The sequence below is a fragment of the Eriocheir sinensis genome, unplaced genomic scaffold (assembly GCF_024679095.1).
Source record: "Eriocheir sinensis breed Jianghai 21 unplaced genomic scaffold, ASM2467909v1 Scaffold1404, whole genome shotgun sequence".
NCBI classification, from domain to species: domain Eukaryota; kingdom Metazoa; phylum Arthropoda; class Malacostraca; order Decapoda; family Varunidae; genus Eriocheir; species Eriocheir sinensis.
The window spans coordinates 34,742-42,726 of record NW_026110745.1 but is presented as its reverse complement, the minus strand read 5'-3'; the positions used below and the strand labels follow the sequence as shown (position 1 = coordinate 42,726).

The 7,985-nt window shown below is 44.5% G+C and overlaps 1 long non-coding RNA gene across 2 annotated transcripts; it reads right to left on the bottom strand.

Annotated features, from left to right (window-relative positions):
* Nucleotides 1–3,415: 3,415 nt before the first annotated feature.
* On the bottom strand, nucleotides 3,416–6,110 carry LOC126990001 (uncharacterized). 2 transcript variants are annotated; one of them, XR_007743938.1, is made up of 5 exons: nucleotides 5,265–6,110; nucleotides 5,033–5,111; nucleotides 4,761–4,881; nucleotides 4,217–4,364; nucleotides 3,416–4,054 (listed from the first exon to the last, which is right to left on the bottom strand). It is a non-coding gene; the product is annotated as an uncharacterized LOC126990001 (long non-coding RNA). The 2 variants fall into 2 exon arrangements; XR_007743939.1 differs by having other exon boundaries at nucleotides 3,416–4,050.
* Between the last annotated feature and the right edge of the window lie 1,875 nt (nucleotides 6,111–7,985).

Below are 7,985 nucleotides of genomic sequence, written 5' to 3'. Positions count from 1 at the left end.
TGACTGGATACAATTGACGTTCAAGGGTGTTGAGTCTCTCTCATACTCCCTTTAGCGAGCACTTGGTACCCTGAGTGATTTTTTAGTATAGGCGAGGGGAGGAGTAATGAGCAATGGGAGGAGTAATGGGAGGACATCTAGCTCATAATATAACCAGGCAGCTTAGAAGTAATTCTAGAGGAGTAACAGAGGACGGGCTAAGAATCTTCTATACTAACAGGAGCCTCAGAAACAAGATAGACTTACTAAGGGGTGAAGCTTGTTCAGAAAATTTTGACATAATAGCGATCACTGAGACATGGATAGACACTGCTAATAGAAATTTTAGGTCAGAATTTGAAATAACGGGTTATCAGATGTTTCACAAAGACAGAAGGGGCAGAAAGGGAGGTGGAGTTGCGCTATATGTTAAAGACTCACTTAAATGTTTAGTTAACAACTCAGTCAAAACTAACATGGATTCAGAATCAGTTTGGGTGGACGTTTACAAAGGAAAGAAAAACTAACTCTAGGAGTTATATACAGGCCACCAACCTTAACAGGCAGGACACGAGTATATTACTACAGGAGATTGGCAGGGCAGTATGAGTAGAAATGTCTGCGTAATGGGGGACTTTAATTATAGGAATATAGACTGGGAAGATCTAGTGGGTGACCTGGAAGCCGAGGACTTTCTTGAAGTTATACAAGATAATTTCCTTAAGCAGGTAGTTACTGAGCCTACCAGAGGAGATAACATATTAGACTTAGTCCTAACCAATAATGGGAACTTGCTACGTGAGTTGGAGGTGGGCGGAGCGGTAGGAAATCGTGATCACAGAACGGGTCGTTTAGGTTAGACTGGGCGGTAACCGTGATCCAAACCCAGTGTTAGTGCCAGATTTTAGAAGAGCAAACTACGAGGGCTTCGAAGACATCTTGAAGGGGTAAACTGGGATAATTTCTGGATTCATGAGGGCCAGAACTGCGGATTGGAGAGCCAGGAGAACCAGGTAGAAATGTCTTACAATAATTTAGTTAGAGTAATAGTAGAGGGGCAAGAACAGCATATACCACAGCGAACACTTAGAAAAGAAAACAATGATCCTAAGTGGATGACTCGTGGACTAAAACACGAGATTGGGTTAAAGAAGGGAATTTATCAGAAAATAAAGAATGGAAACACATCTCAGGGGCCGGTACGTCGAACTATCTAGATTAGTTAAGAAAACACCAGGATAGCAAAAAAGAACTATGAGATCAAAGTATCAAATGATGAGACAAGTAATCATAAGGGCTTCTTTCAGATGTATAGAACACCAACACTGGAGAAAATTGGAACTCTGAAATCAACCACAGGTGAGCTAGTAGAACATTACGAAAATATGAGCACATTGTTGAACGACTACTTCCTTTCAGTATTCACACAGGAGGATCGAACGACTATACCGGAAAGAGTTCAGGTGTACGAGGGCGGGGATGGCGATAAATTGAGGGATATAATCATTACCAGGCAAGTAGTTCAGGATGAGATAGATAAGCTTAAGAAGAACAAGTCGCCAGGTCCTGACGGGATATTTCGAGGGTATTAAAGGAGCTAGGTGATATAATCAGTGACCACTAACCGACATCTTTAAGATGTCGGTAAATACTGTCTATGTGCCGAGCCTCTGGAAAGTAGCTAATGTGACGCCGATTTTTAAAAAAGGGGGACAGGTCAGTTGCTTCAAACTATCGCCCAATTAGCTTAACATCGGTTATAGGAAGATGCTGGAGTCCATAATAGCCAGGAACATTCAGGAGCATTTAGAGAAACATAGCAATTCACGACTCGCAGCATGGGTTCACAAAAGGTAGGTCATGCCTCACCAATCTCTTGTCCTTCTACAATAAAGTATTTGAGGCGGTTGACCGAGATGAAAATTATGATGTAATCTATCTTGATTTTAGTAAAGCGTTTGACAAAGTTCCTCACCAACGACTGTTGCTTAAATTACAGGCTCACGGAGTAGAGGGTAAAGTTTTGAACTGGGTCAAGGCGTGGCTTAGCAATAGGAAGCAAAGTGCAAATCAATGGTAAAAGATCTGACTGGGGATGTGTTACGAGTGGGGTCCCACAAGGTTCGGTATTAGGTCCACTTTGTTTATTATTTATATCAATGACTTAGACACAGGAATTAGTAGTGATGTTAGTAAATTTGCAGATGATACCAAGATCGGTAGAGTAATTGAGTCGGATCAGGACGCTAGTATTCTCCAAGGTGAACTCAACAGATTATATGACTGGGCGGATAAATGGCAGATGGAGTTCAATGTAGGGAAGTGCAGTATTCTGAGTGTAGGTAGGAACAACCCCTCACATAACTATTGCTTAAATGACACTCTCATAAGTAGGTCTGGGTGCGAGAGGGATTTAGGGTCTTAGTGAGCTCTGATCTCCGTCCAAGGGCACAATGCATTCAAGCTAGAAATCGAGCTAATAGGGTACTGGGATTTATTTCAAGGGCGTAAGCAACAGAAGCCCCAGTCTTCCTCAAACTATATTTAGCATTAGTTAGACCTCATCTTGACTATGCGGTTCAGTTCTGGTCACCCTACTATAGAATGGATATCAAAATGTTAGAATCGGTGCAGAGGAGGATGACTAAGAGGATTCAGGGGTTGAGAAACTTGCCATACGAGGAAAGACTCAAACAGTTAAACTTGCATTCTCTAGAAAGGCGAAGGGTGCGTGGAGACATGATCGAGGTTTATAAATGGATGAAGGGCTTTAATAAGGGAGACATTCATAAGGTTTTGTTGGTAAGAGAACCGGGTAGGACACGAAGTAACGGGTTTAAACTGGATAAATTCAGATTCAACAGGGACATAGGCAAAAATTGGTTTACTAATAGGGTGGTGGATGAGTGGAATAGGCTTAGCAGTCATGTGGTGAGTGCCAATACAATTGTCACATTCAAAAATAGACTAGATAAATTCATGGACAGCGATATTAGGTGGGGTTAGATACACGGGAGCTTAGGGTCAAAGGAGCTGCCTCGTACAGGCCTACCGGCCTCTTGCAGACTCCTGCGTTCTTATGTTCTTATGTTCTTATGTCACTGAATCTAAAGACTGTCACCGCCGGGCCTTAGAAAACGCAGGGGATAAAGTTCAAACTGAACTCAGACATGTCACTGAATCTAAAGACAGTCACCGCCGGGCCTTAGAAAACGCAGGGGATGAAGTTCAAACTGAACTCGGGCATGTCACCGAATCTAAAGACAGTCACCGCCGGGCCTTAGAAAACGCAGGGGATAAAGTTCAAACTGAACTCGGGCAGGTCACTGAATCTAAAGACGGTCACCGCCGGGCCCTAGAATACGCAGGGGTTGAACTTCAAACTGAATTCACCAGGAAGGGACGGCAGACTTTCTCCAGCAGGATCATTAAGGGGAGGTAAACTTTCTCCAGGAGGAACAGCATGAAGGGGAGGTCCAGGCCAGGTTCCACTCGCCCACTCCTGTGGACAACAAGGGGAATGAAATCGAGACAGCTGGGAAACGGAAAAAATCATGAATAACTTGCGAGAAAGGACTAGAATACTTAAATTGAGAACATTCACATGTGGACAATAATGCTCTAATATGCAAGAGAAGGATAAAAATTGATACCAGAATAGTAAAAAAATATAACCTGGTGGCAGCAAAGGCTCTATCGAAGGCAGTGTTGGTTGCAGTGGTCAGGGGCGAGCAACGAGACGGGCCAGTATGTCGGGTAATAGCAGTGTTCATCGGCACCCAAGTGTATAATGTGATCCATTCCGTCGCTATAGTTGTGCACAACCTTGTACACTCGGCAAGGCAAGGCAAGGCAAGCACCGCGGGGAGGAGCAGGGGAGATATTCGGTTGTCTGGCTTCATCTGAAGTCTCGAGCTCAGGGCCAGAGAGTAGTCAGACTCCAACACTCGCCAGCGGCTGTGCCATCATGTTAGATTCCACCGTGGCCATCACAGAGAGAGGGCTTTGCAGGGGATTCAGGGAACAACCGACTCGATGCGCCATTTTGGAGAATGACCGCGTGGGTGCAGACTTCCTTCCACACGGAGTAACAATTAGGAAATGAACAACACAAACCGATGAGCAGTTCTCGTTTCAGACACTAATCAAATAGCGTATAGGGAACAATGATTTGGAGGAAACTTACCAAATACATCGCTGTAATATTAAAGGCAAAAATACAGTAAAGATTTCTTACGTGTGGTGGCTTGTGCTCCCAGCTGCCTGGCCGTCTTGGGTACTGGTGCACAATGACGTAGACGGTAGACTTTCTCCAGCAGGGCCAGCAGCAGAGGCTTTCCCTACAGCAAGCAGGAAGGCGATGTTCAGGTCAGTTCCTCTCACTCCTGAAGAGGAATTTGGAAAGGGATAAACCCAATACGTAATAGTCGTTTGAGAGTAATCATAGCATATAGAGAACATGTGGACGAAACCGAGATAGATAGAGATAGAGACTGCTGTAATACTCGAGCAAAGATATCCAAGTAAAATATCCATACTCGTGATGGATCAACGGCTCCATCGCAATGGCTTTCGTTACAGCAAGGCCGGAAGGGGATATTCAGGCGAGTTCCTCACTCCTGAATAACAGTTAGGGAAGGGATAAACCTAATGAGCCATTACCAATTCAAAGTTATTAATGATACAAAGTTATTAATGATACAGAATGAAAATGTGGACGAAGCCGATAATATACACTGCTGTAACACGCAAGCAAGGATGGTACAGTAAAACATTCTTACCCGTGGCGAGGCAGTGGCTTTCGTTGCCCAAGTCATCATGGAGAGGAGCATCTGTGTTATCAGGATGGATTCCACCGTGACCATCATGGAGGGAAGGTCCTTCAGGTCAGTCCTCACAACCCTGAATAAACATTAGGGAGAGAATCCCAATGAGCAACAGTCTTTTCAAAGGGACTAATGATACAGCATATTGAGAACATCCCATGTGGACGAATCCACTAATATTAATGCTGTAACATGCAAGCCAAGATTGTACAGTTAAAGATTCTTACCCGGATGGCAGCAATGGCTTAAATTTCCTCCCCGCACGTTACCGCAGAAACAAAGGAGGTGCAGGCAGTTCCTTCCACTCTGGAATAACAATCAGGAGAGGGATAAACGCAATGAGCAATGGCAAGTTCAAAGGGACATAACAAAATCATGGACTAAACTAATATGCACCGCTGTAACACGCGCACCGCTGTAACACGCAAGCAAAGATAGTATACAGTAAAATATTCTTACCTGTGGAGTCAGCAGCGGGTTTGGATCCCATCATCCCATCCGCCTGGTGGAGGCAACACCGCACGCAAGCCTTGGAAATCCCGAGGCAGGAAGTTTAAACACAATTCAGGCGTCACTTTCCAGGAGACTTAGTTGCCGCAGATAAAAAATAATGTTAGGAAGACACTAACAAAGAGGTCATTTCTTAGGGTCTCTCAAGCACGATATTTTTTATCCTCAACACCAAATCCCCAGATTTAGTAAATGACCTAAATTCTGTCTGAATTTCACCACCTCTGTTTTCCAAGGCACGGCGGGTCTCCTCCACCAGGCGGTAGGGATTGCAGTGGTCGGGGGCGAGCAACGCGGCGGGCCAATAGGTGGGGTAATAGCAATTCGAGTCCGCAAACTCTTTGACCTCATTAAGTATGTCGTACAGGAGCCAGTAGAAATCCAGGTAAGTCGAGGTGTCGCCGATATCCCCCATACCTTGCCTGTCCAGGTACACTTGCGTGATCGTGGACACCAAGAGTATGAGGGAGGACACACTCATCGTGTACCTGTACCTCCCCCACCGCCGAGATCTGAAGACCCTGGTGATAAAAATAACATTTCTCTCGGCCAGGCGAGAGAACCAGTTAGGCGTAAGACCTTCGTTATCCGTGTCACCCAGGGCCCTCTTCCGTCGGTGGATTATCCCACTTAAAACGCCCGCCGCGATTTTCGCCTGCCTGGCCCGGTCTCGAATCGTCTCGAGACCAGGGCCAGAGTGCAGTCCGTTGCTGTCCGCGACACGGAGGAACCTCGCCAGCACCTCGCGAGATGCCAAGCTGGATTCCACCGTGTCCTTAGCGGAGGGAAGGTCCTGCAGGTCAGAGTCCATCGAGTGTCCAGGGCCAGCTGGAACTCGGAAGGACTCCGACCACCCTACACCATTTTGTATTTTGATGACGTGGGCGAGCACGTCACTGGTAAGTATGAGGAGTATGAGAAGACTCCTCAAAGTTTGCCTTCTCGCCATTGCTGTTTTTAGCCTTGTATCGAGGATACTACTGTCTTCTGTGGTCGTCCCAGGTATATATACCCCTCAGCCGAGCCCGTGACGTGTGCGAGGCGGCCTAACGAGCACAGGGAATTACAGTTCTCGGGTTTGTCTAACGTGCGGGGCCGCCCAGGGAGCAGTGATGACGGTGGGCGGGGCTGCTGCGGTCATTACTCGTGGCTGCCGCGTCCAGGGCTCGGCAGCATCATTAGCTCCAGATGATGTAGTGCTCGTGTATTTCCTTTTTTTAATGCCGAGGTTTTGCTTTTCCGGGAGGCTTTGGGTTTACAGGAATACGTATATGACGACAGAATAGTACTTGTATGGTTAGGAAGTGAAAGAGATGTCAGCGTGTTAATGCAACCAATCTATATAATTTTTTTTTTTGTACTATAAAAGACTATGGTTTTACGAGAGGGTTCAGTTATAGGTCAATAGAATACATGACAGCAGAAGCGCCAGTTGATTAGATAGGAAAAGAGATGTCGGCGTGTTAACACAACCAGTCTATATTCTTTTTTGTACTATAAGAGGCTGTGGTTTTACGAGAGGGTTCAGTAAAAGGTTAAGTACATATTATTCCTCGTTGTTACATATTCTGAGGACGACAATTTTATTTCTCGTGAGTTTTGATTTGTTTGCTTCATTTTTTTTACAACAAAGGAGACAGCTCAAGGGCACAAAAAAGGAAACAATAATAATAAAAAAAAAAACGCTACTCGCTGCTCCTACAAAAAAGAATCAAAAGAGGTGGCCGAAAGTTTTTTTTTTTTTTTTTTTTTTCGGAAAGAACTGTGCATATGGAGTTTGGTAGGGGGAAGGACGACAAAAAAACATGGTGATTTGCGAGGCAGCATAAAATCCCGCATGAAATAAATGAAAACAAGGAATTATAGGATGACCTTAGCCTGAAAATTACCGACCCCTCACCCCGGGCAAACTAGGCTACTGCTTAAATGTCCCTTTCATGGCATATATAAGTAATTAAAGGCGCTGATAACGATATTTAAGTGTAGTCTGAGGTATAATTCACGATATTGGCAATTACGATTTTTAAGAGGAACGGAAGTATAGATTGAGGAAAACATGCTGTGAGTCGTTAGGCAATCGAAATACCTCTCTCCTATGGTTCATAATGATGATTAAATGCGGTAAGAATGAATATAAGTGTAATTTGAGGTGTGTATAGGCTTATTTGAGTGTATTGGGGAGGCGGAGGCGCCGCTCACGTACAAGGAGAGAGGAAAAAATATCAATTCTTCACAGGGTCATAAGAAACAATTAGTAGGCTACCCGTGTATTATTTTTTCCCTATAGCAGAGGAGGCAGCCAAGAGCGAGTGCCAAATAAGATAAAAAGCCTCCTGCAAAACTATAATAGATACTGTCTCTGTAAGGATCGAGATAAAAATCGTAATGGCTTATTTTTAAACGATTGGGGAGCTGTCTTGATAGAGCGAGTAGCAACTAATATAATAAACAAAACTGTAATAGCCTACTGTTCGTAAAACGACCTAAACAGAATAGAAATGGCTTATTGATTCTGAAACGACTGGAGCAGTGTATTGATGCAAACTAGGGAAAGGCTACTTCAGAGTTTAGCATCAGTAACAGTGATGAAATAACGAAGATGCTGGCTAACTCTTGCATGAGGGAGTTGGACAGCCGCTCATTGGTTATTAACGGTAATGGTTCAAATAG